Source organism: Rutidosis leptorrhynchoides, chromosome 7 (genome assembly GCF_046630445.1).
Source record: "Rutidosis leptorrhynchoides isolate AG116_Rl617_1_P2 chromosome 7, CSIRO_AGI_Rlap_v1, whole genome shotgun sequence".
NCBI classification, from domain to species: domain Eukaryota; kingdom Viridiplantae; phylum Streptophyta; class Magnoliopsida; order Asterales; family Asteraceae; genus Rutidosis; species Rutidosis leptorrhynchoides.
Window position 1 is genome coordinate 95,149,553 of NC_092339.1, and position 20,656 is coordinate 95,170,208.

The window sequence follows — 20,656 nt, forward strand, 5'->3', positions numbered from 1 at the left end:
TATATATATATATATATATATATATATATAGGGGCAGGATCAATGGAGGGTAACCAATCGGAGAGAAGCAAAAATTTTTTTTTCGTTTTTTTTAGATTTTTTTTTTCAGGCATCAAGATCACACGAAAATATGAACATTTAAAAAAGACAATTCGTGATGAATGTTAATATTTAGGCGGGAAAACGATCGACAAAAATAACATTCAAGATAATATTTATCGTGAAGAATGTTAACGTTTTTTTCTCTCCATGTTTTGTGAAGTAAAATTTAGCCCGATTTAGAGTTTAGGGTTTGGTGTTTTGGGTTTAATCCCTAAACCCAAAACCCCAAACCCTAAACTCTAAACCCTAAACTCTAAACCGGTCGTGTTAAAAACTTAATCTAAATCCTAAATCTAAACCCTAAATTTCTAAACCCTAAATCTAAACCCTATAAACCCTAATATCTAAAACCTTAACATAAGCTCGAAAAACACGATAATTGTTATATATTACTTCTTTGAGCGTTTTCCCGCCAAAATAAAAATATTTATCACAAAGTGTCTTTATTAAATATTCATATATTCATCCAATCTATAATATTCGTGAACAGAGTTTTTTCAGAAAACGAAAAAAGAAAATTTGCTTCCCCCCGCTTTCCCCTGATTGGTTACTCCCCCCTTGATCCTACCACTATATATATATGTATATATATATATATATATATATATATATATATATACACACACACACACACACACACATACATGGGCGGGATCAATGGGGAAGTAACCAATCGGGGGGAAGCAATTTTTTTTCTTTTTTTTTTTGAATTTTTTTTATCAGGCATCAAGATCACACGAAAATATGAACATTTAAAAAAGACACTTCGTGATGAATGTTATTATTTTGGCGGAAAAACGATCGACAATAATAACATTCAAGATAATATTAATTGTGAAGAATATTAACGTTTTTTTTTCTTCATGTTTTGTGAAGTAAAATTTAGCCCGATTTAGAGTTTAGGGTTTGGTGTTTTTGGTTTAGTCCCTAAACCCAAAACCCCAAACCCTAAACCCTAAACTCTAAATCGTTCGTGTTAAAAACTCAATCTAAATCCTAAATCTAAACCCTAAATCTAAACCTTAAACCCTAAATTTCTAAACCCTAATATCTAAACCCTATAAACCCTAATATCTAAACTCTAATATCTAAACCCTAATATCTAAAACCTCAACATACGCTCGAAAAACACGATAATTGTTATATATATTACTTCTTCGAGCGTTTTTCCATTAAAATAAAAACAATTATTACAAAGTGTCTTTATTAAATGTTCATATTTTCATCTAATCTATAATGTTCGTGAACAAAGTTTTTCAAAAAACGAAAAAAAACCAAAAATTTGCTTCCCCCGCTTCCCCCCTGATTGGTTACTTCCCCCTTAATCCTACCAATATATATATATATATATATATATATATATATATATATATATATATATATATATATATATATATATATATATATATATATAGATTGGGACAATCTAGAATGTAACAAGTGATGCAGATCCACCGATCTGCTTCAATAGATCATACGATCTACTTGAATATACATATATGCCTACTATATGAAAACGAATACACAAACAATAACCGACCTTACTTGCCCGACAAAATACACAAAACACTATTGAAACAAAACCACCGTGGAGAAGTAGTAGTGAAGAACAACTGTGCACCTACTTGAAAACCATTGACGTTTCAAAGAGCTGCGCCCGTTGAACGAAACCACCCCTAACCATAACCTCACCTACAAACTCCATACAAACACCCTCGAACACTCAAAATCAACCTGAAGCAATTAAAACTACAAACCCGAACAAATCACCACAAACCACTAGCTACCTCGAACCATGAAATTGCCCAAACAACTCCCGCAACTCAAGACCCCACCATCGTCAGGAGAAATCGAAGTAAGAAAACCAGGGGCCAAAAGTTACACCACATTATTGCCATTTATATTTTTATTTATATATATATACTAAAAATAACACAATTTTTAGTCATTTTCATTTGTGACAATATGAAAAAATAACACAAATTTTTCAGTGAAAATCCTTATATACAATCTTTTACTTCCCCTTCTTAAAATTTACTTCCCTCTTAATTAGTTATATATATATATATATATATATATATATATATATATATATAAATCACGAGAATAGACTTCTTTCAACACTCATAATATTCAGACAACTCTCTCAACCATAGATTACGGTAAAAGATCATCATCAAAATCATTCAATCACCGAAAACTCACCAACAAATAGGCGAAGGAAGACTCATGGGACAAACCATATCGAATATTATTTATCCCTTAACTTCCACACTCAGATTCTGACATAACCGATAAGGTTTTTCTTGTTTATACTACTTGGGAAAGAGGAATTATTTTTAGTCAGATGTATGCAGCTTATTTGGATATTTCGTGACCGTTTCTAACTCTATTCTCTTGTCAACTAAAAGATACGCTTTCAATGTTGTTTACACCTAAGACTTAGAAGAAGTCATGGCTCAACCAGTCTGCTATCTTAGGCTCTATTTCAGAGATTGAATTTGGAGAGAAAAGAAGGGTTTTGGAAGGAAGATCACACCAAAAGTATGTTCCACAGTTTTTTTCATGAATGAAAAGGAGAGAAGGGGAGGGAGAATTAGGTATGATTTTCTTCCCTCACCATCCGTCCAATTTGGGCTGATTTGGAAGTAAAAGGAAAGCTTCAAGTTGTTTTCCCTGCTGTATACTGATTTACTTCCGTTCAATTTCTTTTGAACTAGGGAACACCTTCCTCTTCATTAAAGGAAGTTTATAATCACTCCTTTTCTTCTCTATCATATAACATCCTCTTCATTTCTCTCCCTTTCCCTTAATAAAAATCTCTGGAACAAAGCCTTAATATTATGGGGGTGTACTTCAGTTTTCGGTAGTTCTTCACGACTTTTATATGTTGATTTGATTGCTTGTAGCTAGTGAGACAGATTTGGTGTCTGTATGTGGTTTGTTTTTGTATCGATTTTCATGGTGCAAGTTTATAGATGTGTGTTAGGCTGGTAGTATCGCTTATCATTTTTCTTGTACCTTGGTCATTAAATTGTAGTCTTTTTCTCGTTTTGACGATTAATATTTTTTTTTATCTATTTAATTTCTTATTTTTTCGTAAAAAAAGTGTTATAGTAGGTGTTTCTTTGTAGATATATAATATTGATGCATATACATAGTTTGGCATTATCAAAACTCAACTTTTAGCATGATTACTACTTAGTTATGATCAAAATGAAGGTTTGTTTATTTGAAAGAGAAATCATAATATTGTGAGTAGTGGCCATTTGGGAGTTGCATTTGTAACTTGCCCACCTACTATACCATCAACAAAGAATCACTAGCATCATTTCATATCTTGCAATGTTATATCAATCAAATCACTACTTTGATTTTTTTTCTATAGAATCGTGACTTTTTGAGATTCCAAATGAGTTGTCGTTTACATTTATACTAGCAGTTCATTCATACTTTAAATCAGGATCAAACATATTTAATTGAATGCAAATTATGTAGAATTAATTCTTTACATTTAAAATTCCCGCAACCCTTGCACAAATAGATAAATAGCATTGAATGTGACCAAGTAGGTAACGCCTGAACGGTACCCCAGCAAGTCTGGGTTCCAATAGGTTACTAGTTCGATCTCTGTCAATGCTCAAATCGCTAGCTTGATTCTCTTGGGGGATTTTCCCAATGCGGTTTCCTTGACGCGTGTGTGCAAAATGATCGCAAATGTGGTTAATTTCTCTTTAGGTGGTGATGCCAATATTGTTGTTAAAAAAAGCATTGAATGTGGCAGAGAATTTAATAAACATTTCAAGTAAATCAGAATTTCTCTTTAAGTTTATTTGAGAAATGAGAGTAATTTTATTCAGATGTATAGATGTATGTGATATAATCGGATTATCTCGTAACCATTTTTTACCCTTTTGCTGCTAGTGAGGAGGTTTGAAACTAAAATCTTTTTAGAGGAAATCAGAGCATTGATCACTATGAGATGGTTGTCATTTATCATGATAAAGATGAAATTTTGTTGTATATATATGGAGGCTAGAGAAGCTTGATGCGTATATATAGTGGTCGATGGAATGTTATACATATGTCAAGTTACGATTTCCTAATATTTCTTTGAGAATAAACACTTTGATACAGCAATCTTGAAAAACTTTTTTCGTATTGTGTGGCCACCACATTTGAACCGACCACAGGTTGATTTTCAAAACTATGCAAGATGACAAAGTAATAAAACAGAAAGAGTCAAGTAATTCTAACGCATGATATAAACAAAATAATTGCCTCTATTAAAGTTCCAACTTTGATGCATCTGAGTGATAGAGATGATAGTTATGAAGGGTGGAAAGTCATATGATGAGAAGCCCAAAACTAACCCGAACCACATAATGTGGACCAAATGCTAAAGTGACTCTACCATCACAACCCACTTAGGCACCCACCACAATCAAAGTTACATAAAGAGTGCACATTTCAATTTTTGTGTGTCGGCTTTTCTTTAGTTTTTGAATTTTTTTCTTTTAAGCTTTACATTTTGTAATGATGTTTTTTACCCTTATGGCATCCACCAATCACCATCATCCACGCATTACCCACCCACCAATTAAAAGCCTGTAATTTTATTACCTTTCAATACCACTTAATTGTTAAGTTATTGTAAGTTTTTATGGCATTCGATATGAGTGACTTGCCATCATTAAAGGTTGGGCTTATGTTTTTGATAATTTAAGTATAAGATATGTATACATTGTTTTTTTTTAAAGGCAGAATCTTAAGTGTAGTTCATGAGAACAGAAGGTGAGTCTTCACTATTGATTATTAAGTTCAACCACAAGCCTACCCCCTTGGGATTATGTATACTGTGGTATTAAGTTTCATCATTTAGTTATGTCACGGTGGTCATTTAAATGATGATCGCTAACATACCCAACACTATCTGATCATGTCGAAGGGGACCAAGGGGGGTGATTTGAAGAGGTAAGGTGTTCACAAACATACACTCACTCGAAAGATACAATGTTTTAATATGTTTTTATCTTCAACGAATGGTCCGATGACTTATCCAATTATTGTACCTTTACGGATCTACTCAATGGAAAATTGAAAAGTAATGGCATGTATTAATGTGTTGTACAAATTGATTAATGTTGATTATCACAAGGTGGTTACTAAAATTTACAATATTTTTTCGCACCTTAATGACATTCTTATAGGAGCTCAATGTATAAAATTATTGACCATAGAGGTAGCACCCTTTTATTTTATTACTTAGACCAATTTTAACGCGGCGTCAGAGGGGTCCTGTCAGATATGCTGGCGACGGGTGACGCCCCCTGACGCCCCTAGTGGGGCGTCACCGGTGACGAAACCGGGGCGTTAGTCACATTTCTCACGGAAAAATCAAAACGCGTCAGTTGATCTGATTGGTCCAGGTATTTTGATGATTTTTATTTTGTTTTTGTTTTTTTTATTTATTTAAATTATTTATATTCTTTTCTACATAAATTCATCAAAACCCATCATTTTTAACCCATCAAACACAATATTTTCTCTCATTTTAACACTTTCATTCAATTATTTTTATTTTGTTTTTGTTTTATTTATTTATTTAAATTATTTATTTTCTTTTATATATAACCCATCAAAACCTATCATTTTTAACACATCAAACTCAATATTTTCTCTCATTTTAACACTTTCATTCAAATGATTTTTTGTTTTGTTTTGTTTTTTTTTATTTGAATTATTTATATTCTTTTCTATATAAACCCATCAAAACCTATCATTTTTAACACATCAAACTCAATAATTTATGTAATGGTTGAATTTTATGAAATATTAATTTGTGATGTTTTTTATATTTGATATGCATTTTATTTTATAAAAAATACTTTGTATTCATATTTAATATAAAATAAAAAAATAATAAAACTGATGGGACCTACATTCAGGTGACACAGAACTGAGGCGTCAGGATTATTTTGGGTCAGAAACTGACATCTGCCACGTCAGAGGCAGATTGTACTTTTTGGCCAAAAAGTATATATATATATATATATATATATATATATATATATATATATATATATATATATATATATATATATATATATATGCACTTTATCACATTTAATGGGTTTTGTAGTTTAAGCTGTTGACACAGCACAAGGCCCAATAGGCCACGGTTAAATGGACTGACCATATGTGTGTCTACATACCTAAATCAACCGAGTTGACCCATAACATTGCTTAATAAACACGACCCGGATCCATCAGTACACATCACCGGGTTATGTACGTGACCACCGCCGCCATCTTCTCAATCGAACCATTTTCATGGAGTTGAATCGCAATTAAGGCTCAAAATTCATTCACAACTTAACCTCAACAATGGTGGAATCTATCACCAGGCCACGGCCGTCGTATGCTTTATCCTTCATTGACGACAGAGTAGGCCGCTGCTTCCAACCGGACGAGATTCCGTCCGTCGGAAAATGCTCTTGTTTGACGGTAGCTCTTTAACCCTGTCTTGTATGTTTCATTCTAATAATAGTTGTAGTTTAATTATTGGTTACAATCAGGTTTCATTTATTTTGTCACACTCCTATTGGATCTCACAGCAAAAAATGTTAGTACTTTCAAACCCTAGGGTTAAAAATAGGGGTTTCTGTGTAGATACAAATAGGAATGGCGATAATAATGATAAAGATAAGGAAGTAGAAAGGGTTTGTAAGGTAATCGATGAGTTATTCGCATTGGATTGAAATATGGAAGCAGTTTTAGACAAGTGTGAGGTTAAGTTGATTCATGATCTTGTTATGGATGTATTAGAGAGGTTTAAACGTGCTATACGGCCCGCTTTTAGGTTTTTCATTTGGTCGGGCGTTTGTAACTGTTTCGGGCCAACTTCAAGCTGAGACGTTTGTATGCGCTCTTAGTAGTATTTACACTTTTGGGCCTACTTTTCGAGCTGAAAATTCTCATACGTCATGTCATATTGCTGAATTTTGGTTGGTTGAGGCTGAAATAGCGTTTGCTGATATTGATGTGTAGTACTTTTGTAATGCCCTTCTTTATCGTGATTTGAATAAACTGGTATGCTGTTGATGAATGAAAGTAATTAGGCATGTGCATGAATTATTGCCAAAGGCTTCATTTTCATTAAAACCTTCCTCTAAATATACATGTAATTGTTATTTAAAGTTTCTCTAAGGTTTTCATTGTAATTATGTCAGTTTTTTTGTCTTGACCTTATGAATACATATTCATACGCTTTTGTAGGACGACATGAAGTGTGTTGAGGTGTATGTTAGGTTCACATGCCAGTTGTCTAGATGATATGGAGTTTGTGGTTGAGAAGTTTGATACAAGTGCTATTAAGAGGCTTAGAATGACTTTGCACGCCTTTCATGCGCAGAAGCTGTGCCATTACTCAAGGATGCTGTTGCTAAATGCCACAAGTTTGAAAACAAAGTAGAATGGGGAAATGATTTGCAATCTGATCATGAGAAGTACATTGATTGATGACGGATGATGGCGATTGATGACGGATGGTGACGATTGATGACGGATGATGAACGACGATGAATGATGAACGATGATGACGACGGATGACAACGATGACGACGATGACGACGATGATGACGATGACATTTCTAGTCAACCTTAACAATGTACGTGTGCATTTGCTTTGCTATATATTGAAGTTACTAATTTCCTTACTTGCATGTGTGCAACTGTGCATACTTGACAGGCACTTGCACTTAACCCAGACAGTCACAAGTAGATGGGTAAGAGTGCTTGATTTCCTATTGTCTATCCTTTTTTGTGCCATCCTATCTTTTAGATTTTCAATGCCAGCTCTAATCTTCAAGAGCTATCTAGTCTTTGCTTTGAGATCCTTGTATTCACTCTTCACTTTGTTGTTCTATAATTCCTAATTCTGTTGTTTATTTATTTTCTCTTTTGCATTGTCTGCCTCCTCCTCTCGAGTCTTTGAAGTTTTCATTTCCGTCCTCAATTGATTTATCTCTCCCTTTTTTTTTTCTTCTATCTCTTCAATCTGTTATCTAACCGTTATTTGCTGGTTCTCTATATTTGCCCGTTATTCTTTTTGCCCGTTTTCGTGGTTCTTCTAAGACTGGGAAAGTTGGCTCTCAAATTTCTCGACACTTCGATTTGGTCTTCCATATCCACATTAAGCGCTTTTACTGTGTCTTCATGATTTTTCGAGTCTTCAATGGTTTGACGTAGATATCCTCCGCCCCTTGTTTATCCTTTCCTATGCTGTTCACTATTCTCTAGAGCTTTGTTATCTATTCATTACACGGTCCCTTGAGTTTATTTGCTATGAAACTAGAATTGATTCAAATCAAATTAACTCAAGAGACTGAGCAATAAAAAGATAACAGAGCTTGAGAGAATAATAAACGACATTGGAAGGGACAAACAGAGACGGATGATATGTACGACAAAACAATTGGAGATCTGAACAAAAATGATGTGGAAGACCGATTTAAAGTGTCTAAAGATTTGAAAGTCAACTATGCCGGTTTTAAGAAGAACCTAGAAAAACATGTAAAAGAAATAGCGGGTAAACGTAGAAAATCAACTGATAACGCTTAGAAAACAGATTGAAGAGATAAAAGTAGAAAAAGAGAAAGAGATTTAATCGGTTAAAAGAGGAAATCAAAACTAGCAACTTGCTTTCAAAGACTCGGGAGGAAGAAGCAGACAAAGCAAAAGAGAAGATAAATGAGGTAACAAAAGAACTAGAAATATGTATAAAAAGGAACCAGTGAATACAAGGATCTCATGTATGTACATGTAATATATCTTCTCAAAAATAAAATTATTTTTGCTTTAAAAAAAATACAAGGATTTCTCTAGATATTTCTCGAAGATTGAAGCCGACATTGAAAATTTGAAAGATAGGATAGCACAACAAGATAGACACTACTAGCCAATGAAGCATTTTTGCCACATCTACCAGTGACTCTCTAGGATAAGTGAAGTGTCTGTCAAATATCTACACAATGTAAGTAGAGAAATTACCGAACTTCAAGATTTGTCAAAGCAAATGCACACATACATTGTGAAGGTTTAAACGAGAAACTTCAAATGAGAAAGTTAGAGGCTCGATGCCTAGATTGCTAGGATATCTTGAAACGGTTATCACATCAAAGACGGTTTTTTGTTTATTTGGTGTATATATACATGGAGGCTAGAAGCTTGATGTGTATACTGGTCGATAGAATGTTATGTCTATGACAAGTTAACATTTCCTGATATATATATATTAGGAGAAGCCGAGGGCCCATGTATTTGACCATCTATCACCGTCCAAATGTTGTGGTTCACTGTGGATCGCGAGTAATCCACAAAATACGATTATACTTGCGTCGTGGGTCAGTTTTCAAAATTATGCAAAATGACAAGGCCTCCGTAATAGTTCCAACTTTGACGCATGTGAGTGATAGATATATGTGATAGATGGTTTAGGGAAATTTGTCAAAATGCCCTCAATTCTCAAAATGTTTAACAAAATGCCTTTAAAATCACGTATTTGTAAAAATGTCTTCTGACTACGCACCAAGTACGGTGCGTGGTGCCCATATTCTAAAATTGGGGCAAAAATTTGACGAACCTTAATGATATATGTAATCTATCTATACATACATCTATATAAATCACGTGCTATAGATAAATCCTACGTGTCAATTTCTCAGTTAAACTTGATTAAATAATCCTACATGTAATTTTCTTAATTAAACTGAATTAAATAATTCTATATCATTATCATAATTAAACTGAATATAATAATTAAATAATCCTACGATGTTGATATTCTGATAAATAAAATAATTAAGACGAGTAAATTTCTAATATGGTATAATACCATCACTTAGAAAATATTTTTAAACTTGGAATTTAAAAGAATACTACGTAATATAATATAACTGTCAATTATCTAATATGGCATATTATTAATTATCGTTGATTATAGGAATGTTGAAAATAAAATTGGTAAGTAGAATATACCATTAATAATTATCTGTAACTCATAACCCATTAGTTTAGGGAATGGATTTCTTTTGAATTAACCCGAAAAAAATGAATATATCACTATCATTACATATTTTAATTTTTTTTTTTTTTTTATTTTCATTTATGATATTAATATCAATATTATGATATTCGTATGTTTTGCTCTATGATATTAAATATTATGATATTCGTAATTTAAGTAAATTTTTTATTTTTAGTTTATTACTATTTATATTTATTTTACTCTTCTCAATTTTAATTTTTTAATCAGAATTAAAAGAAACATATATATACTGGTGAAATGACCCGTAAAATCACGGGTTTGTTTAAACGAAACAGTTTAATGATATGTTTTAGGTATTAAGAATGTAAATGTTAAAGTCGTTTAGTTTAATGACCCGTGGAATCACAGATTCCGACTAAGAAATTTGCCGTTGTTTTAAAAACATATCGAGACATGTATTTTTGCATACATTGTAACGTAATTAATTCCGTAAAAAGAATTCGTATTTGAATAATAATAATATAATAATACTAATAATAATTATTATGATAATAAAAATAAATAATAATAATAAAGTTTGCTTATAATTTGAGTATTTATATTTTTAATAATAATTAATAATTAATAATAATTAGTAATGACAAATGCCTCTTGAATATTTTTATTTAAAAAATTAATTATATTAATGACATCATCATGAGGGTTTACAATTTTCCTTTTTATTTTTGAATTATTTTTAGACTTAGATATGCCTTATTTATGACATCATCATTATAGAATTTTAATAGAAACTACTATAGATAGATTATGATAACATCAGATTTACTTTTATTTTAATAAAAGAAACATATATTATACTTACATGATGTTTATGATATAACTTAAGTTTTTTACTTTGGATATGATTGTCCAATATTATATAAGTTTGTTCAATCATTGCCATCGGTTAACATGTTAAAACAACTTTTTACGAACTCATGTTTGGTGTTTTACCGTTTTATCGATTATTTATCAATTGAAGTTAAAATGTTTATCGGTTAATCTCTATATATATTTTGATCTATTCCTACTCTCATTTCTTTGAGATTTGACATTATGAAATTAGTTTGTACTAAAAACATATACAACGAGATGTACATAAAATATTATTATTAACGATAAGTTTTAAAACAATTTTTTACGGGCTCATATTTAATGTTTTATCGATTATTTGTTAATTGAAGTTAAAAAGATTATAACAAACGGGCTCATATATATGTGTTAATATTCAATACTAATGCTTATAATATAAATGTTATAAGTAATAAATGATTTTTCTCATTTTAATTGTATTATAAATTTTGTAAGTATAGGTATCAATACTAACGTTATCAAATCCTAATTTAGACAACTGACTTGCAACGCACGGACTCATAAAACTAGTTTATTCTATATATTAAAACATAGGAACATGCATATATGCAGAGGCGGAGACAGTAGGGGGGCGTGTGGGTGCTTTGCCTCCCCTAACTGTTGGTAATTTATTAAGTATTGTGTGTTTTAATTGTAAAAATTATAAATTGTGGAACTCGATTTCTAAATTAGAGGTGAGTTTCCTGAAGGTTTAGTGAGGAAGATGAGTTATTTGTCAATGTTTCAATAAAGCCCTTCAATTAACATTTTATAATTCATTTTAGTCCCTGACTTTATTAATAAGCCATTGAAATTTCCAATCTTAAATCATGTGATTTTCTAGTATACACGTGAATGCCACATTGTTCTTTTTCGTAAATTGATTATTTAGATGATAAAAATTAGTTTGAAAGATTGAACGATACTTTTAAAACAAATATGAAATTCATGGAATTTTTTTTGAAGTTAAAACTTATTTATATAATATCAGCTATAAGTATATAGAAAAACTATTTATGTATCTCGATTTTTTCTGATTACATAATCGTATAAAATGAACAAGTATAGCATTAATAGATGTAAATAAGTTTGAATTTTAATCTCATAGTTGGGTCAAAAGTTTTATCTAGTAAGGAGCCTAATGTAGAGGAAAGCTTTAGGAAGATTTAGAAACTATATTTTGGCAAGAAATTGAGTCGAAGTCACAAAGCCCCATTAGAGTGCTTTTTTTTCTTCCGATAAACTATATAATGCCAAGCCCCCCTTAAGCTCAAATCCTGGCTTCGCCTCTGCATATATGCTACGTGTTCATATGTGTGAGGAAAATTATTTACCTATTCTCTAATTGTCGTAAGTCAACGGCACTTATGCTCTTGTGGTTGGCTAATAAATTTAATATTTTAAATACTATATAAAGTATTAAATATTAGTAGTTATTATTATTATTAGTAGTATATTGTAATTATAATTATAAATTACTGAAACAACATTTAAGATATATAACGAAATTAAGCTCGCAACCACTCGCGAGCCATTGTAATCATTTCTCACAGCAATGCAGAGACCATTCTGCTCGTTAAATTCATATATGCAACGTGTATTCATTTCACGACTTGAAGCACACACGTCAACTGTCTTATTGGATAAGCTGTTAACAGATTTTTGCATGTAGCTTGTTTCAATAAAATGTAAAGACTCTAAATAACGAACACCTACATTATTTAATTCATTTCAAGTCAAACACAACATACGACAAACCACAAACATAAACCATTCGTCAGATTTTTGCCTATTTCTAAAATATGGGCACCACGCACGGTGCGTAATGCGTGTGGGAGTTGCGGGGTACTTATAACAATGTCGGTAATACGCACCACGCACGGCCCAACACTCACCATGCATGGTGCGCGGTACGTAGTTATAGGGCATTTTTGTAATTTCGTAATGTAAGTGCATATTGTTAAACACCTTAAATTTGAAGGTATTTTCACCAATTTCGCGATGATATATTAAGGGCTGAAAGTGATACGATGAGAAGCCCAAAACTAAGCCGAACCACATATTGTTTTGAGGACCAAATGCTAATGTGACTCCACCACCACAATCCAGCCGTGATCCACCTAGGCACCCACCACCATCAACGTTACATAGAGAGTGCACATTTCATATTCGCGTGTCGCCTTTTCTTTTAGTCTTTGAATTTCTCCTTTTAAGTTTCACATTTTGTAATGATGTATTTTACCCTTATTTATGGCATCCACCAATCACCATCATCCACGCATTACCCACCCACCATTCAGTCAATTAATAATGTAATTTTATTACTTTTTCGGCTTTTCCTAAGGCTCAAATGTTAAGTTGTTGTAAATTTTCATAACACCTGATGTGAGTGACTTGCCATCATTAACGGTTGGGGTTATTTTTTGTTAATTCAAGTATAAGAAATCTGTCGAAAAAACAGACGAATTATTAGAAAAAGGGGGGAAACACTTCATCAAGGTAACGAAGGTTTCGTTAGATAAAAAACAACATTACAATTAAATAAAATAATAAGGCCCATAAAGCTAAAAATGAAACTCTCTAAAATGTCAACTAGGCCATTTGAATTAAAAATCAGGGATTGAGCTCGTAAAATTGATGGCTAAAACAAAGTTTGAAAGTAGTCGCCTAAAAGAAAATTTTAGCTTAGGGTGCGTTTGCTTGCCACTTTTTTTTCGAACACCAAAATTATTTTAGAAAAAAACCCGCTAACAAGAAGTTAGAGCTGTGCTAAAAAACACAATCATTACAAAGGATTAATAAGCCACATAGGGGCTGTTTACTTCTTTATCATTAATTTCTGAATGGATATAGATGTCAGTATACTATAGATAATGAGGGGTTATATAGAGTAAGAAGATAATTAAAATTTGTGTTTACTTTCGTGCTGAATGAATTCACTGAATGAGTGTAAATGACTATATTAACCTTGTGCATAAATTAGAATTGTATATATTTTTACCACATATTTTCACTATTTAACCCTATGAATAATGAATAATTTTTATAATAACAAGTAGAAAATATACTAGTAATACCCAAAAAAATATAAACCAAAATAAATACGGAGTATAAATTATAAATGCATTTATAAATAAACATTCAATCACTGATGGTTTATATAAACCATCGACACTTCTAAAACCATTTGCATATTTAACAAAAACTCGTTATGAAACCGCCACAAACTCCATAACGTTCCTGCAACAATCGCTGTGAATTTGTTCTTCTTGTCCCGAGAGGCTGACCAACCTTCAAACCACATAAACCATTCAATCCAGGATATATGTGAATCTAGGCATACTTCAGGCCATCCAGATACGAAGCTTGGACCAAATCTGATCCGCAATCGAGCAGGAAAAAAAACACATGTTCACTGACTCGACATTAAAACCACAAACGGGACACCAAATCGAAGTAATTTCCAATCCCTTCATCGACAAATTTAGTCTAGTGGGTAATCTATCAGCCGTAAGTCTCCATCTGATGACAACAAAAAAATCTAGCACGACGTTTTTCAATCTCCTTAATGACACCATCTAGACATTTAAACAAAGAAAAATAATAGATGTCTACACTACCCAAAACTGCTTTAAAGAGTGTATACCTCCCGCCGATGGAAAGCATATTAGATTTCTAAGGAGCTAGACGTATGAAAAACCGCTCAATCAAGGGATCCCGAATTGATATAACGTTCATATATACTCCTATCAGTAGACCAAGGTACACGAAATGATCTTCACCTGGAGTACAACCCATCTAATCAGCATTCACCACAATCTCCTCATGAGGCGTACCTATGTCATGTAAAGACAACTTGGCCAGATTCAGTTTGAGCACCGAAACAGAGTAGAAATCATTAAAGATATCCACAACATTTACCATATCAAAAGAGTTCCAATCTGATAAAACAATGACATCGTCAACATAAAATAAATGAGAAATATACAGTTGTTTACCTCTTAGCTGAATGGTTCAACGCTGAATACTGAACCATTCAGCATTCAACGCGTTTGTTTCTGACAACTGAATGACAGATGGTGATTGTTGGGGAAGAATGTTGTTTATGCTTAACGATAATATTAATCTTAACCAACGTCAATAAGTGTTTTGATGATGACACATGCATATAACCAAAAGTAATGGTAGACATCTTGACATAAATATACAAGTTCACTAATCCACACTTAAACTAGCAAAAGACTAAACCAAATGAAGCTTAGATCGAAAACAGATGTCACACGGTTTGGGTCCACGGTCGACGCAGGTCAGACCGTGGGAATCCTGTACCTTGGTTTATGGGAAATCAGGTACACGGTCGACTCCACGGCTGACTGTGGATCCACTGCAGTATATTCTGACCAAATCTCTTGATCAAATAAAGTTTGACCACTTCGGGGCATCTATAATTCATGACACCTTTTTTAACATGCTTAGAATAGTTTCTCTCTTCATATCCAAAATAGTTTTGGTCACTAGACCGCTAATCTTGGTTAATCACACCTAATGACATCTTAATGACGTTTTAGCCTTGATTAAGGATAACACATAAGTGTTACAAAATAACTTGTGCTCCTAAAATGTATTTAAATACTTAGGATGGTCATCAAGTTCCAACCAAGAGTTTATCTGTAACACCTGCATTTTGGGCCTAGTTGAAATGACCATTGTACCCTTAGGTATGGCGTAATTAGTGATTTTAATAATTATATGGTTATAATTATTCAGTTGTTTAGTTGAGACCAGTTTGTGACAAGGGTCACAGAACAGGTTTGTTTATTTAATTTGGACTTCGTTTGGGTTGCCAAATGATGTACGAAAGATATCAGATAACTGGTAAATACCCGTGTGATATGGGGTATGGGTTTTAACCCATTTATATACAAGATTCCAGACTTTTCCATTCATTTTCCCTAATTTAGAAAACGTACCAAACCCTTTCTCTTGTGAAACCCTAATTTATTCAAGTCTTAAATTGAATTGTGAGGCTTTAAGGATTGATTCATATCATCTTTGTGATCATCAAACCAGGTTAGCATGCTTAAATCATTGCTTGAATCTCGCATAATTTGAGTTTTTGTGTTCTTGAGCAAAAGTGAGTTTTGATGCTTAAATCTTGATGAATTGTGTTTGTTAGTGTTAATTGTTGTTAGATATATGTTCTATAGTTGTTATATGATGTTTTTGAAGTGGTTTCATGATCAGATTGAGCAAAAATCATGTTTTGGGGTCAAAAAACGCAAAAACAGCGAGCTGTAGGTGTTCATCAGCACCCACACTTTTGACAGATCAACTGTACGTGTGACCACACTTTTGATGGTCAACCACGTAGTTGAGGAGTCACTCGTACGTGTAATGTCTTAGTCACACGTGTGAGCACTAGTCAGCTTTGTGGAAAACTTGTTTTGGTCATAACTTTCAAACCGTAACTCCATTTTTGATGAATCAAGTATCGTTGGAATCATAATGAAAAATCCTTTCCAATGGTAAACTTTTAAGAATCTGGATCAAACTTTATTTTGGTCAGAAAAAGGGGTTTTAGTGTGAATGCCTTGTTTTACACGCTTTAGAGTGTCGTTATGGGTTGATATTATGATGTAGACTTATTATACAGTGATTACATGTTTGTAGGTATTGATTTAGTGTATGTATTGATGATTGATGTTGTGTTTTTGGGTTGAAACCCATATAATTAGCTGTTGCTACTGTTCTTCATCACTCGCACGAGTGAACCTTCACTCGTACGGTTGAGGTAGTCAACCGTGTGGTGAACCGTGCGAGTGAGTGGTGATGGGAACTTATGTTTTGATTGTGATGATACGTACGGTTAAGATGTGACTCGTACGAGTCACTGGTCACTCGTGTAGTGAACCGTACGGATCAGGTGAGTCATTGTTGAATGTTTGGTCATAGACCAAACGTACGAGTGAGTTGTGAACCGCACGGTTGAGTGTTCTCAAACGTGCGTGTGATGGTGTTACTCGTACGGTTGACTGAGCAGGTTTGATAGTTTTGTTTCTATATTGATATTGTGTCTGTCTTGTTGATAGAATATTATCAGGATGTAATTACTGACTTTATTTGTATCTTTTCCAGGTGATCAGGAGAAGTGAAGACTCAGAAATATAAGACCTCTGAGTTCTTCTTGTGCTGGTATTTGGTGAGTGGGTTAATTTAGCCGTTAAGGCATATAGTGACATGACCTAGGCCGTTGACCTAGTTCCTATGATTTTTATTATGTTGTATAGTGTTGTGGACTGTGGCCTCGCGTGTTATTTGGACCGACCTTGCTTCTGATCAGGTCGGGAGACATCAACCTTGCTTCTGATCAGGTTGGGCTCATTGATGTTGTATGATTAATATAAGTCAGAATCACACGTCTGTCGCGTGTGGAAGACTTATACTAATGATACAGAGTTATGAGTTTTCGGTAGACTCTAGACTGATCAACTGGGGTCGTTGGCCCGGCCAGGCCGCCGAGTCTCTCAATGGGTTGCTTTGGATTACCCAGATGGTTGCTTTTGATTGACCATTGCTAGTAGCTATCACGGTTGCTTTGGATTAACCGTTGCTGAAGATGTGTTTATGCTTTGGTGGTCTTTGGATTTAATTGATTGGTGGCTATTATATGATACAGTATTTGTATTGCTATGTTTCTGCATGATTCTAGTGGTTATGTGATTAACTGTCTGATTAATTTATTGCTGCGTGTTTTAGTGATTGTACCTGTATGCTTTAGCTGTTAGATTAGTCCATAACCTTAGCTTCGTGCTAACCCTCCACCTTCCCCCTTGCAGGTTGTAGGTCTTTGCTTTCGTGGACATGGGAGAAGATGGGGGTGTTGGGTTGTGTTCGACAAGTCTAGAACTCTGATGTGGTATGTATGAAATCGAATATTAACGTAACACCGGTTTTGATAACAATGTATTTATGTATGAAATGTAATAGTTATGTTTATGTTGGTTCGTAAGGGCACGTTTTGTAATTAAGACTTCCGCTGTGTTATTTAAAAAAAAAAATATGGTGTTACAAGTTGGTATCAGAGCATAGGTTTGGCCGCATCGACATTGTACTTGAATGTCATGTTCCCAAACCTTGAGAGGATCTTGTCGAACATAACACAAAGGGGACGGGATAAGTGAATGTAGGAACTTTTATGTGTTAGTTGATAGGCACTAACCGGTTATCTACTAAGAGTTTGTGTGAGATGTTGTGGTAGTGCAGATATGTCAGGTAATCAAGACGCTGCCCCCAATGCCACCGGAACCTTTAGAGCTCCTGATGAAGACGGTCATGTATCATAGGAAGAAGTATCAGAAGAAGTGTTAGAGCTTTAGGGTAAGTTGAAAGATGCTCAAGATAAGATCAAAGAGCTTGAACAACAAGTGATGTCGCATTCTAACACCACAACAATAAATCAAAGCTTTCCTCCAAGTATTTACCCACAGTTTGGAAACATTTCTCAACAATAGTATGTGCCACCTCAGTACCAGATACCATCTCAGTTCAATCCACAACTTCCGAATCAAGTGATGTACCCGTTTCAGACACCATTCTTCCAACCACCGATGTTTGAAAAGAAGAAGTGCTCGTATAAGGACTTTCTTAATTGTCAACCTTCAGAGTATACTGGTAAAACCGACCCGACTGAGACTCTAAATTGGCTCAGGGAAGTGGAAAGAGCATTAGATGCTTGTCAGTGTGAGTGATAATGCTAAAAACGAACATATATTTCATAGCATTATTCCTCAAGAAAGACAAGCTTTTAGTTGCAATTGTTCTATTTACAAGTGATATTCGTTTAAATAATAAAAGGTGAAGACAAAAGACAGATTCGACGAATTGAAGACGCAAACGACCAAAAAGCTCAAAAGTACAAAAGACAATCAAAAAGGTTCCAATTATTGATAAGAAACGTCTCGAAATTACAAGAGTACAAGATTCAAAACGCAAAGTACAAAATATAAAATTGTACGCAAGGACGTTCGAAAATCCGGAACCGGGACCAGAGTCAACTCTCAACGCTCGACGCAACGGACTAAAAATTACAAGTTAACTATGTATATAAATATAATATAATATATAATTAATTATATTAATTATATATATATTATATATATATATTATAAACCGTCGGCAGAGAAAGACTCCAAGGGTGTGAGCTGTAAATACATTCTCCGCGACTCGCGGAGTTTGAAGAGGATTTTGCCGCGAGTCGCGGAGCCCCAAAAAACGAAAATCCCTATAAAGCCAACCGAATTCTGATCACAATTCATAATCTTTTTCTTCTCTTATCATACGTAAAATTTATATATATATATATATATATAATTTATATTTTAATTTTAATTTTAATTCTAATAATAAGGGTATGTTAGCGAATGTTGTAAGGGTGTAAGTCGAAATTCTGTCCGTGTAACGCTACGCTATTTTTAATCATTGTAAGTTATGTTCAACCTTTTTACATTAATGTCTCGTAGCTAAGTTATTATTATGCTTATTTAAAACGAAGTAATCATGATGTTGGGCTAATTACTAAAATTGGGTAATTGGGCTTTGTACCATAATTGGGGTTTGGACAAAAGAACGACACTTGTGGAAATTAGACTATGGGCTATTAATGAGCTTTATATTTGTTTAACTAAATGAAAGTTTGTTAATGTTAATATAAATATTTACAATTGGGCGTCCCTATAAATTACCATATACACTCAATCGGACACGATGGGCGGGGTAATTATATGTACGAATAATCGTTCATTTAACCGGACACGGGAATGGATTAATAGCCACTAGAATAATTAAAACAGGGGTGAAATTACATTCAAGGGTAATTGGTGTAATTGCTAACAAAGTAGTAAAACCTTGGTTTACACGCAGTCGATAACCTGGTGTATTCATTAAACAAAGTATTAAAACCTTGTTACAATTCGAATCCCCAATTAGTTGGAATATTTAACTTCGGGTATAATAATAATTTGACGAGGACACTCGCACTTTATATTTATGACTGATGGACTGTTATGGACAAAAACCAGACGGACATATTAAATAATCCAGGACAAAGGACAATTAACCCATGGGCATAAAACTAAAATCAACACGTCAAACATCATGATTACGGAAGTTTAAATAAGCATAATTCTTTTATTTCATATTTAATTTCCTTTATTTTATATTTAATTGCACTTCTAATTATCGCATTTTTATTTATTGTTATTTAATTGCACTTTTAATTATCGTACTTTTTAATTATCGCAAGTTTATTTTATCGCACTTTTATTGCAATTTCATTATCGTTATTTACTTTACGCTTTAATTTAAGTCTTGTATTTATTTTGTATTTTACATTAGGTTTTAACTGCGACTAAAGTTTTAAAATCGACAAACCGGTCATTAAACGGTAAAAACCCCCCTTTATAATAATAATATTACTTATATATATATTTGTATTTTTATAAAAGTAAACTAATATAGCGTTGAGCTTTGTTTAAAGATTTCCCTGTGGAACGAACCAGACTTACTAAAAACTACACTACTGTACGATTAGGTACACTGCCTATAAGTGTTGTAGCA

The 20,656-nt window shown here is 33.2% G+C and overlaps 1 long non-coding RNA gene across 1 annotated transcript in view; it reads left to right on the top strand.

Annotated features, from left to right (window-relative positions):
• Window positions 1–6,463: 6,463 nt before the first annotated feature.
• Window positions 6,464–20,656, top strand: part of LOC139857462 (uncharacterized) — a 219,855-nt gene continuing 205,662 nt past the window's right edge. Inside the window, exon 1 of the long non-coding RNA XR_011762532.1 lies at window positions 6,464–6,609. This is a non-coding gene — a long non-coding RNA (uncharacterized lncRNA). The remainder of the gene's footprint in view (window positions 6,610–20,656) is intronic.